A 13133-nucleotide genomic window follows, 5' to 3' on the forward strand; every position below is an offset into this window, starting at 1 on the left:
GACAAATTGAGAAGAAAAAAATCCAGAAAAACACATTGTAGGATTTTTAATGAATTTATTTGCAAATTATGGTGGAAAATAAGTATTTGGTCACCTACAAACAAGCAAGATTTCTGGCTCTCACAGACCTGTAACTTCTTATTTAAGAGGCTCCTCTGTCCTCCACTCGTTACCTGTATTAATGGCACCTGTTTGAACTTGTTATCAGTATAAAAGACACCTGTCCACAACCTCAAACAGTCACACTCCAAACTCCACTATGGCCAAGACCAAAGAGCTATCAAAGGACACCAGAAACAAAATTGTAGACCTGCACCAGGCTGGGAAGACTGAATCTGCAATAGGTGAGCAGCTTGGTTTGAAGAAATCAACTGTGGGAGCAATTATTAGGAAATGGAAGACATACAAGACCACTGATAATCTCCCTCGATCTGGGGCTCCACGCAAGATCTCACCCCGTGGGGTCAAAATGATCACAAGAACGGTGAGCAAAAATCCCAGAACCACACGGGGGGACCTAGTGAATGACCTGCAGAGAGCTGGGACCAAAGTAACAAAGCCTACCATCAGTAACACACTACGCCGCCAGGGACTCAAATCCTGCAGTGCCAGTACATGTCCAGGCCCGTCTGAAGTTTGCTAGAGTGCATTTGGATGATCCAGAAGAGGATTGGGAGAAGGTCATATGGTCAGATGAAACCAAAATAGAACTTTTTGGTAAAAACTCAACTTATCGTGTTTGGAGGACAAAGAATGCTGAGTTGCATCCAAAGAACACCATACCTACTGTGAAGCATGGGGGTGGAAACATCATGCTTTGGGGCTGTTTTTCTGCAAAGGGACCAGGATGACTGATCCGTGTAAAGGAAAGAATGAATGGGGCCATGTATCGTGAGATTTTGAGTGAAAACCTCCTTCCATCAGCAAGGGCATTGAAGATGAAACGTGGCTGGGTCTTTCAGCATGACAATGATCCCAATCACACCGCCCGGGCAACGAAGTAGTGGCTTCGTAAGAAGCATTTCAAGGTCCTGGAGTGGCCTAGCCAGTCTCCAGATCTCAACCCCATAGAAAATCTTTGGAGGGAGTTGAAAGTCTGTGTTGCCCAGCGACAGCCCCAAAACATGACTGCTCTAGAGGAGATCTGTATGGAGGAATGGGCCAAAATACCAGCAAAAGTGTGTGAAAACCTTGTGAAGACTTACAGAAAACGTTTGACCTGTGTCATTGCCAACAAAGGGTATATAACAAAGTATTGAGAAACTTTTGTTATTGACCAAATACTTATTTTCCACCATAATTTGCAAATATATTCATTAAAAATCCTACAATGTGATTTTCTGGATTTTTTTTTTTCATTTTGTCTGTCATAGTTGACGTGTACCTATGATGAAAATTACAGGCCTCTCTCATATTTTTAAGTGGGAGAACTTGCACAATTGGTGGCTGACTAAATACTTTTTTTCCCCACTGTATGTACTGCGATTTTTTTTACCATATTGCGTGAAGCTTGGCAAAATAAACAATAACAACGGTGGTGGGGCGGCCAGTGGCGCTGTTTCCCTCTACTGAGGATTCCATCTTTAAGCCTGAGGGGAAAAACTGAGGGGAGGAAGATGGAAGGGCCATAAACTATTGCTTTGGGAGAAACAGTGTCTTTGTGTACACTAGAGATAATATATATATATATATATATATATATTGTGATGTCACGAGAGGCTGTGTCCTGGAGGGACGTTACATCCCCCTGAGATGGCTGCAAACCCAGACAGCTATGGCTCCATCTGCTGGTATGGTCGGGAACTCCAACCCTCTATGGCCAATCTTCCCACGCAGCTGAAACCAATCAGGAGCTGATGAGCTGAAGGTTTGTTGAAGGGAAGAGACACGGTCTAAAAGCTGGGCTCTCTGGAGGACAAGAGTGCTGCACGTCCACTTCCATGAGGAATATAAGGATTTGGAGATACTTACCTTTGGGAAATACTCACCTTTGGATATATGCACCTGTGGAAATACGTGTGGGACATTTGGAAGGACGTTTTGCTGGGTTGGCCACTAGCTGCAACGTGGAATACAGTAAGACTGGGGAAAAGTTATTTGAGCGAGGGAGAGTTATGATTTTGGATGTGGAAGAGACATCCCTGAACTGTTAACCCTTAAAGAGCCACCAGAGAACAGAATTGTGTTATACTTTCGTTAGTTTCCCAAGACCTATAATAAAATCCTTGTTTTGTTTGAACCTTGTCTCCTTGCACTACTTGAGCAATCCCGCTGAAAGCTGTGTAGCCTCTCGTGACGTCACAGATGGTGGAGAATACAGGCACGCTCAAGCGTTAATAGTGCATGTCAGAGGAGGATACCGAAGGTTTGATCACCCAGTTTTCCAAGTTGGCCGTAGGCTCCCCGCCGACTGAAATGGAGGACATATTGAAAGCCCTTGTTGCTGGCCAGCAAGCCCAGATGCAAGCAAACGTGGCTCTCTTGGAGGAGCAAAAGAAAGCCAACCTTCTGAAGGCAGAGGAATTGCAGTTGCAGAGACAGAGGGTGGTCCAAAATACCCGCCCAATAAAGGCAAGTGACTTTATATCTAAGATGGGAGCTACCGATGACATTGAGGCATACCTGCATGCATTTGAGGCCACGGCCACTAGGGAAGCCTGGCCCAAGCAACAGTGGGTTGGTCTGTTAGCCCCCTTTCTAACCGGGAATCACTGAATGCTGTCCGGGACCTGGGCCCTGACCAGGTTACTGACTATGATGCCCTGAAGTCTGAGATCCTCAGCAGATATGGACTCACAAAGTTTGGTATGGCCCAGCGCTTTCACAGCTGGACCTTCCAACCAGACCAACCTCCTCGGGCGCAGATGCATGAACTTGTCCGAATCGCAAGGAAATGGCTGGATCCGCAGAGGAATACAGCAGCGGCGGTGGTGGAGGCCGTTGTGGTGGATCGTTACCTACGCGCCCTGCCTTATGAGGCAAAACGGTTCATCAGTCAACAGGCCTTGACCACGGCTGATCTGACCGTGGAAGCTGTGGAAAAGTACCAGGCCACAGCGGAGATGCTGAATGCTTCCCGAAAAGACCCCAGGAGTGCGGCCCCACCACAAATGGGAAGAACCCGTCCAAAGGACCCCAAGGTCTCGAACCCAGCCACGTCAGGACTTATCCCGGCTCCAGGGGGAGCCAGAAACCAGGCGGGTCCAAGAAGAGTACACCAGGAGGGGGAAACTCGACAGTGTTACCGGTGTGGGGAGATGGGACATATCTCCTGGCAGTGTGGGAAACCAGCCGATGAACCTATGCCCACTGCGGAGTCCTCCAGCTCAGCACCCACACACCGTTTTGCCTCGCTCTTGGGAGTCGTAGATGGCGGCCCAGATCGACCCCCCACCTGCCCGGTAACTGTGAATCACCATGATGTGGAGGCCTTACTGGATTCTGGTAGCCGGGCCACCCTGGTGCGTAAGGATTCGGTGGGCCCAACGTGTCTGACCCCGGGGAAAGTCCTCCCAGTTTCCTGTGTCCATGGGGACACCAGAGAATACCCCATTACTGAACTTACAATGACCAGCACACGGGGGACCATACACACGACGGCGGGGGTGGTTGATTCCCTCCCCGTCCCTGTCCTAATTGGACGAGACTGCCCAGCCTTTTACCCACTCTGGAGAGAGTCTCAGGAGAGGATAACCCGAGTACCTCGGAAACGGAGAGGCAAGACTCATCCTGGGAAGGCTCCGGTGCAATCCTCCGAATTACTCACTCCCGCCCGGGCTCTGATAGGGATGGCAGGTGCCCAGACCGACACAGAGACGGAGCTACAGAATCTGGACAAAGAACTGTCTGGTCTGAAGGGGACCGCTGAGAGGTATCGTTTGTTAAAGCAACAGTTAGACATGAAGACAGAAGAGTTAGATATCCTCCAGGCTAAACTCCAACAGAGCTCCTTCCATAAGCAACAGGAGGAGCTGGAGAGGCTGCGCAGGACCATCGAGGAGTGTGAGGAGACCCTGCGCAGTAGTAAGGAGGTCCAGAAGAAGGCAGAGGAGAAGTACAAGGTGTTGGAGAACAAGATGAAGAATGCGGAGGCAGAGAGAGAGAAGGAACTGAAAGCTGCTCAACAGAAGCTAAACTCTGCTAAAACCAAGGCTGATGCGTTCATCAGTAAGAAACTCAAGGAGAGACAACAGGAGGCTGAGTCCCTGGTCCTAGAGTTGGAGGAGTTGAAGAGAGAGCAGTCTGGCAAGCACCACGGCAATGCGGACGCCCTCTCCCGGCGTGATGCCTTCTTCGCTGCCTTTACCCCGACGAGGACGTCGGTCCCGAGGAGGGGGATGTGTGATGTCACGAGAGGCTGTGTCCTGGAGGGACGTTACATCCCCCTGAGATGGCTGCAAACCCAGACAGCTATGGCTCCATCTGCTGGTATGGTCGGGAACTCCAACCCTCTATGGCCAATCTTCCCACGCAGCTGAAACCAATCAGGAGCTGATGAGCTGAAGGTTTGTTGAAGGGAAGAGACACGGTCTAAAAGCTGGGCTCTCTGGAGGACAAGAGTGCTGCACGTCCACTTCCATGAGGAATATAAGGATTTGGAGATACTTACCTTTGGGAAATACTCACCTTTGGATATATGCACCTGTGGAAATACGTGTGGGACATTTGGAAGGACGTTTTGCTGGGTTGGCCACTAGCTGCAACGTGGAATACAGTAAGACTGGGGAAAAGTTATTTGAGCGAGGGAGAGTTATGATTTTGGATGTGGAAGAGACATCCCTGAACTGTTAACCCTTAAAGAGCCACCAGAGAACAGAATTGTGTTATACTTTCGTTAGTTTCCCAAGACCTATAATAAAATCCTTGTTTTGTTTGAACCTTGTCTCCTTGCACTACTTGAGCAATCCCGCTGAAAGCTGTGTAGCCTCTCGTGACGTCACAATATATATATATATATGTGTGTGTGTGTGTGTTTGTTTGTGTGTGTGTGTGTGTGTGTTTGTTTGTTTGTGTGTGTGTGTATGTGTGCGTGCGTGCGTGCATGTGTGTGAGAGAGAGAGAAACAGAGAAAGAAGAGAGAGAGAGAGAGAGAGAGAGAGACAGAGAGAGAGACAGAGAGAGAGACAGAGACAGACAGACAGACAGACAGAGACAAGGCGAGAGACCTGCTCTGACACAGTAGCCCTGCCTCCCCCTAGCCTCCCAGCTTCCCAGCCCCAGGTCATATCACAGGATGATAGGAGATTCCTCCAAAACAAAGGAGTGAAAACTAATGGAGGTACAGTGGGGGAAAAAAGTATTTAGTCAGCCACCAATTGTGCAAGTTCTCCCACTTAAAAAGATGAGAGAGGCCTGTAATTTTCATCATAGGTACACGTCAACTATGACAGACAAATTGAGGAAAAAAATTCCAGAAAATCACATTGTAGGATTTTTAATGAATTTATTTGCAAATTATGGTGGAAAATAAGTATTTGGTCACCTACAAACAAGCAAGATTTCTGGCTCTCACAGACCTGTAACTTCTTCTTTAAGAGGCTCCTCTGTCCTCCACTCGTTACCTGTATTAATGGCACCTGTTTGAACTTGTTATCAGTATAAAAGACACCTGCCCACAAGCTCAAACAGTCACACTCCAAACTCCACTATGGCCAAGACCAAAGAGCTGTCAAAGGACACCAGAAACAAAATTGTAGACCTGCACCAGGCTGGGAAGACTGAATCTGCAATAGGTAAGCAGCTTGGTTTGAAGAAATCAACTGTGGGAGCAATTATTAGGAAATGGAAGGCATACAAGACCACTGATAATCTCCCTCGATCTGGGGCTCCACGCAAGATCTCACCCCGTGGGGTCAAAATGATCACAAGACCGGTGAGCAAAAATCCCAGAACCACACGGGGGGACCTAGTGAATGACCTGCAGAGAGCTGGGACCAAAGTAACAAAGCCTACCATCAGTAACACACTACGCCGCCAGGGACTTAAATCCTGCAGTGCCAGACGTGTCCCCCTGCTTAAGCCAGTACATGTCCAGGCCCGTGCTAGCGTGCATTTGGATGATCCAGAAGAGGATTGGGAGAATGTCATATGGTCAGATGAAACCAAAATAGAACTTTTTGGTAAAAACTCAACTCGTCGTGTTTGGAGGACAAAGAATGCTGAGTTGCATCCAAAGAACACCATACCTACTGTGAAGCATGGGGGTGGAAACATCATGCTTTGGGGCTGTTTTTCTGCAAAGGGACCAGGACAACTGATTCGTGTAAAGGAAAGAATGAATGGGGCCATGTATGGTGAGATTTTGAGTGAAAACCTCCTTCCATCAGCAAGGGCATTGAAGATGAAACGTGGCTGGGTCTTTCAGTATGACAATGATCCCAAACACACCGCCCGGGCAACGAAGGAGTGGCTTCGTAAGAAGCATTTCAAGGTCCTGGAATGGCCTAGCCAGTCTCCAGATCTCAACCCCATAGAAAATCTTTGGAGGGAGTTGAAAGTCCGTGTTGCCCATCGACAGCCCCAAAACATCACTGCTCTAGAGGAGATCTGCATGGAGGAATGGGCCAAAATACCAGCAACAGTGTGTGAAAACCTTGTGAAGACTTACAGAAAACGTTTGACCTGTGTCATTGCCAACAAAGGGTATATAACAAAGTATTGAGAAAACTTTTGTTATTGACCAAATACTTATTTTCCACCATAATTTGCAAATAAATTCATTAAAAATCATACAATGTGATTTTCTGGAATTTTTTTCCTCATTTTGTCTGTCATAGTTGACGTGTACCTATGATGAAAATTACAGGCCTCTCTCATCTTTTTAAGTGGGAGAACTTGCACAATTGGTGGCTGACTAAATACTTTTTTCCCCCACTGTACATACATCAAAGTTGGGCAAGGTTTTGTTTCAAGATGTGTTATCACATAAATCAACTAACTATAGTAAACATATTTTAATCTAAACTTTTCAGAAAAAGAGTATTGTGCCCCAGTCCTTTATGATGAAGCACCATTACACCTTACTTTACTTTATATCACTTTAATAAACCTCAATGAACCACCTCTCTGGTAATGTATTTACATGGATGTTTCAACAACTGATGTTCAATTGAGCCCACAAATTTGAACAACCAAAGAATAAACTTCTTTCAAGATGTGTTCCGTATAATTTCTAAGAGCCCACAGTATGCTGTTTGTTCCTCACCGAGGATGCAGAGATGAATAAATCTCAAATATTTCCTCCTGAAATTCTCCTGCAATGGAACACATTGGTGTCTACATAAAGTCTGCATTGATAAATGCCGCTTGCTAGTTAGCCAGCTAGGAAATGAGCATAGCCAAGAATTACCTTTCGTAAACACTGAGGAATGCTGAATGTTGATTTTTTGGTTAGAGCAGAATGTAGCCTAATGCATATGTTTGATCACAGGTCAGACAACCACACAAACCTCACTTCTAAATCATGTCTATACACCCACCTCTATTTACAAGCTGAGAGGATGTGAGAGGATACATTACTGAGGATAATCGAGAGGGACAGATGTTGCTCCTGACCTTTTCATGACCTAACTAGGAAAAACTCTGGGCACTAATCTTAAGATGCTGTATGCCAAACAACCTTAAGGACATGACTGAAAAGAATGTGTGTGTGATAAACACACAAGGAACAGAAAATTTATATTTATATAATAACAGTCTTAATGGAAAGCACACAGTAACTTCTCAGAAGAGCACTGGATGTCCTTTACTGTTGTTTTAAAGTGCAGTTGACTGAGACACAATGCCACTAAAACTGCAATCCATACAAACCCATAAACTGCACGGCCCACAAAGCAAATTCTTGCTCAGTTCACATGCTATGGGTATTTTACAGAGTTATAGTTGACCTTGGTTATTTGAAACAGAAACTTAGAAAGAATGCAAGTGTACTAAAAACAACATATCTTCTTTCATGTACAAAGTTCCAAGCAAAGGCATTCACAGAGGAATCTGTCAAAAATGTCCTAAGAAGCCAAAGGTCGGTGACACATGCATGCAAGCTTTAGGTTTCAACACTCTCTTAAGTCCTAAGTCTTTGAATAATTTCCTTTGTGGATTAGTGGCCAGCTATTGTCCTGAAGTCATCACATGTGTCCCATGATGAAAGGGCAACAGTCTCTAAAATGTCTCTAAAATGTAGGCGGAAATGTTCTCACCCCAAGCACCTACTTTGAGTCCCAATACCTCTCATCATCCCCCACCACAGTACCACACTAGTCTGTCGTCATGCCTAACATTAGACAGTGTGCGTCACAAATGGCACCCAATTCCCTCTATAGGGCACTACTTTTGATGGGCCCTGGTCAATAGTAGTGCACTATATAGGGTGCAATTTGGGACACACTCAAGTGTAATCTCAATCTGCAGCTGTGAGTCACCACCACCATCAGATGACTGTTTCCAGACGATAAGGTAAAGTGAAGTCTTCATTAAGGCTGTGCCTGCACCCAAATGGCACCCTATTCCCTACACAGTGCACTACTTTTTTACCAGAACCCTATGAACCCTGGTCAAAAATTGTGCACTACATAGGGAATAGGGTGCCATTTAGAACATAACCTGTGTGTGTGGAGGGATTTGCCTCAGCCTGGCTGTGTTTTACAGAGCTTCTGTGTGGAGCTAACCCCGCGTGCCCCATGACTTAGCGAATGGAAAAGATGAGTCTGATATTCTCTCAGTGAATATCACAGCTTGAGACATCACAAAGGGCTGAAGGCTGACTCCAGACGTCTAGACCTCTACAGCGCAGCTCTCTGGAGCATTTTAACCTCTACGTTTTAAACCCCACCAGAGGAAGTGAACTGGAGGCATTTTTCCTCATCCTGTCACATTACAGGGGTTGAATAGCATTGGAATTTGACTCAAACTCGTAAACTGTGTATGGTCACTTCTCTGAAAAGCTAACCAAAGTACGTATTGAGGATATATGGTGTGGGCCAGGGGCGCAACTTTGGTTTTAGAAGTGGGGGGGACATAATATATAAATATATATATATATATATATATATATATATATATATATATATATATTGTGACGTCACGAGAGGCTACACAGCTTTCAGCGGGATTGCTCAAGTAGTGCAAGGAGACAAGGTTCAAACAAAACAAGGATTTTATTATAGGTCTTGGGAAATTAACGAAAATATAACAAAATTCTGTTCTCTTGTGGCTCTTTAAGGGTTAACAGTTCAGGGATGTCTCTTCCACATCCAAAATCATAATTCTCACTCGCTCAGATAACTTTTCCCCAGCCTTACTGTAGTCCACGTTGCAGCTAGTGGCCAACCCAGCAAAAAGTCCTTCCAAATGTCTCTCACGTATTTCCACAGGTGCATATATCCAAAGGTGAGTATTTCCCAAAGGTAAGTATCTCCAAATCCTTATATTCCTCATGGAAGTGGACGTGCAGCACTCTTGTCCTCCAGAGAGCCCAGGTTGGAGACTGTGTCTCTTCCCTTCCCCAACCTTCAGCTCATCAGCTCCTCATTTGTTTCAGCTGCGTGGGAAGATTGGCCATAGAGGGGTGGAGTTCCCGACCATACCAGCAGATGGAGCCATAGCTGTCTGGGTTTGCAGCCACCTCAGGGGGATGTAACGTCCCTCCAGGACACAGCCTCTCGTGACATCACACATCCCCCTCCTCGGGACCGACGTCCTCGTCGGGTAAAGGCAGCGAAGAAGGCATCACGCCGGGAGAGGGCGTCCGCATTGCCGTGGTGCTTGCCAGACTGCTCTCTCTTCAACTCCTCCAACTCTAGGACCAGGGACTCAGCCTCCTGTTGTCTCTCCTTGAGTTTCTTACTGAACGCATCAGCCTTGGTTTTAGCAGAGTTTAGCTTCTGTTGAGCAGCTTTCAGTTCCTTCTCTCTCTCTGCCTCCGCATTCTTCATCTTGTTCTCCAACACCTTGTACTTCTCCTCTGCCTTCTTCTGGACCTCCTTACTACTGCGCAGGGTCTCCTCACACTCCTCGATGGTCCTGCGCAGCCTCTCCAGCTCCTCCTGTTGCTTAGGGAAGGAGCTCTGTTGGAGTTTAGCCTGGAGGATATCTAACTCTTCTGTCTTAATGTCTAACTGTTGCTTTAACAAACGATACCTCTCAGCGGTCCCCTTCAGACCAGACAGTTCTTTGTCCAGATTCTGTAGCTCCGTCTCTGTGTCGGTCTGGGCACCTGCCATCCCTATCAGAGCCCGGGCGGGAGTGAGTAACTCGGAGGATTGCACCGGAGCCTTCCCAGGATGAGTCTTGCCTCTCCGTTTCCGAGGTACTCGGGTTATCCTCTCCTGAGACTCTCTCCAGAGTGGGTAAAAGGCTGGGCAGTCTCGTCCAATTAGGACAGGGACGGGGAGGGAATCAACCACCCCCGCCGTCGTGTGTATGGTTCCCCGTGTGCTGGTCATTGTAAGTTCAGTAATGGGGTATTCTCTGGTGTCCCCATGGACACAGGAAACTGGGAGGACTTTCCCCGGGGGTCAGACACGTTGGGCCCACCAAATCCTTACGCACCAGGGTGGCCCGGCTACCAGAATCCAGTAAGGCCTCCACATCATGGTGATTCACAGTTACCGGGCAGGTGGGGGGTCGATCTGGGCCGCCATCTACGACTCCCAAGAGCGAGGCAAAACGGTGTGTGGGTGCTGAGCTGGAGGACTCCGCAGTGGGCATAGGTTCCTCGGCTGGTTTCCCACACTGCCAGGAGATATGTCCCATCTCCCCCACACCGGTAACACTGTCGAAGTTTCCCCCCTCCTGGTGTACTCTTCTTGGACCCGCCTGGTTTCTGGCTCCCCCTGGAGCCGGGATAAGTCCTGACGTGGCTGGGTTCGAGACCTTGGGGTCCTTTGGACGGGTTCTTCCCATTTGTGGTGGGGCCGCACTCCTGGGGTCTTTTCGGGAAGCATTCAGCATCTCCGCTGTGGCCTGGTACTTTTCCACAGCTTCCACGGTCAGATCAGCCGTGGTCAAGGCCTGTTGACTGATGAACCGTTTTGCCTCATAAGGCAGGGCGCGTAGGTAACGACCCACCACAACGGCCTCCACCACCGCCGCTGCTGTATTCCTCTGCGGATCCAGCCATTTCCTTGCGATTCGGACAAGTTCATGCATCTGCGCCCGAGGAGGTTGGTCTGGTTGGAAGGTCCAGCTGTGAAAGCGCTGGGCCATACCAAACTTTGTGAGTCCATATCTGCTGAGGATCTCAGACTTCAGGGCATCATAGTCAGTAACCTGGTCAGGGCCCAGGTCCCGGACAGCATTCAGCGATTCCCCGGTTAGAAAGGGGGCTAACAGACCAACCCACTGTTGCTTGGGCCAGGCTTCCCTAGTGGCCGTGGCCTCAAATGCATGCAGGTATGCCTCAATGTCATCGGTAGCTCCCATCTTAGATATAAAGTCACTTGCCTTTATTGGGCGGGTATTTTGGACCACCCTCTGTCTCTGCAACTGCAATTCCTCTGCCTTCAGAAGGTTGGCTTTCTTTTGCGCCTCCAAGAGAGCCACGTTTGCTTGCATCTGGGCTTGCTGGCCAGCAACAAGGGCTTTCAATATGTCCTCCATTTCAGTCGGCGGGGAGCCTACGGCCAACTTGGAAAACTGGGTGATCAAACCTTCGGTATCCTCCTCTGACATGCACTATTAACGCTTGAGCGTGCCCGTATTCTCCACCATCTGTGACGTCACGAGAGGCTACACAGCTTTCAGCGGGATTGCTCAAGTAGTGCAAGGAGACAAGGTTCAAACAAAACAAGGATTTTATTATAGGTCTTGGGAAATTAACGAAAATATAACAAAATTCTGTTCTCTTGTGGCTCTTTAAGGGTTAACAGTTCAGGGATGTCTCTTCCACATCCAAAATCATAATTCTCACTCGCTCAGATAACTTTTCCCCAGCCTTACTGTAGTCCACGTTGCAGCTAGTGGCCAACCCAGCAAAAAGTCCTTCCAAATGTCTCTCACGTATTTCCACAGGTGCATATATCCAAAGGTGAGTATTTCCCAAAGGTAAGTATCTCCAAATCCTTATATTCCTCATGGAAGTGGACGTGCAGCACTCTTGTCCTCCAGAGAGCCCAGGTTGGAGACTGTGTCTCTTCCCTTCCCCAACCTTCAGCTCATCAGCTCCTCATTTGTTTCAGCTGCGTGGGAAGATTGGCCATAGAGGGGTGGAGTTCCCGACCATACCAGCAGATGGAGCCATAGCTGTCTGGGTTTGCAGCCACCTCAGGGGGATGTAACGTCCCTCCAGGACACAGCCTCTCGTGACATCACAATATATATATATATATATATATATATATATATATATATATATATATTATTATTATTTATTTTTTGGGATAAACACTCCAAACAGTCTACCCGACCGCTCGGAGGTGTCCGCATAGTCCTAAAGCACACCGTTGCCTCGTTTTGTATCACATTCCAATGATAAAACTGGAGGGGACAGAAATGTCCCCCCCGTCCCCAGTGAAAGTTGCGCCCCTGGTGTGGGCTGTCAACCAAGTAACCCAGAATCACCCTGAAACACCCAGTCCTGGTGGGGCCATACTTGCAGAAATTAGAAAAAGTTTAAGTTTAAGGATAAGTGTAGGCATCAGCCAATTAATATAACTGACATAGTGTCACGTGACAGAATGCTACATTGTAGCTGGTCCCATCAGATAAACTGGCACACGTTAGCCCTAAGCTAACCTTACAAGGTGGCAGTGATTATTTCCCGTACAAATTCCTCAGCAGCCTATCAAACTTTTTCTCCACAAACCAATGGCATTTCTTAAAATAGGTCAACTCGACCACCAGAGGGATACATGTAAACTTTGAATTTGGAGGTGTCAGTCATCGCTGGAGTCAAATAGAGACATGATTTGAGCTGACTCTCCTGGAGAGTGCAGGTCTGCACTAACTCATAAAATTGGAATGTGAACTCTTGAGGGCCTGCAGTGAGTTAGCGGAACAACACATAACACTCTGCCTTTGGTGGCAATTAGCTGCAGGCTTATAGGGCATACAACTATGAGGTGCTCAATGAACCCTTTATGAGCCCAGTAGGTATGAGGTATGAATGCAACACCACATGATTAGTTAGTTTGTTCGTT

At 47.3% G+C, this 13133-nt stretch overlaps 1 protein-coding gene across 1 annotated transcript in view; it reads right to left on the reverse strand.

Moving 5' to 3' along the window:
• Positions 1 to 13133, reverse strand: part of LOC121530675 (lysyl oxidase homolog 2B) — a 49708-nt gene that overhangs the window by 32367 nt on the left and 4208 nt on the right. The window lies entirely within an intron of this gene.

The sequence above is a fragment of the Coregonus clupeaformis genome, chromosome 18 (assembly GCF_020615455.1).
Source record: "Coregonus clupeaformis isolate EN_2021a chromosome 18, ASM2061545v1, whole genome shotgun sequence".
Taxonomy (NCBI): domain Eukaryota; kingdom Metazoa; phylum Chordata; class Actinopteri; order Salmoniformes; family Salmonidae; genus Coregonus; species Coregonus clupeaformis.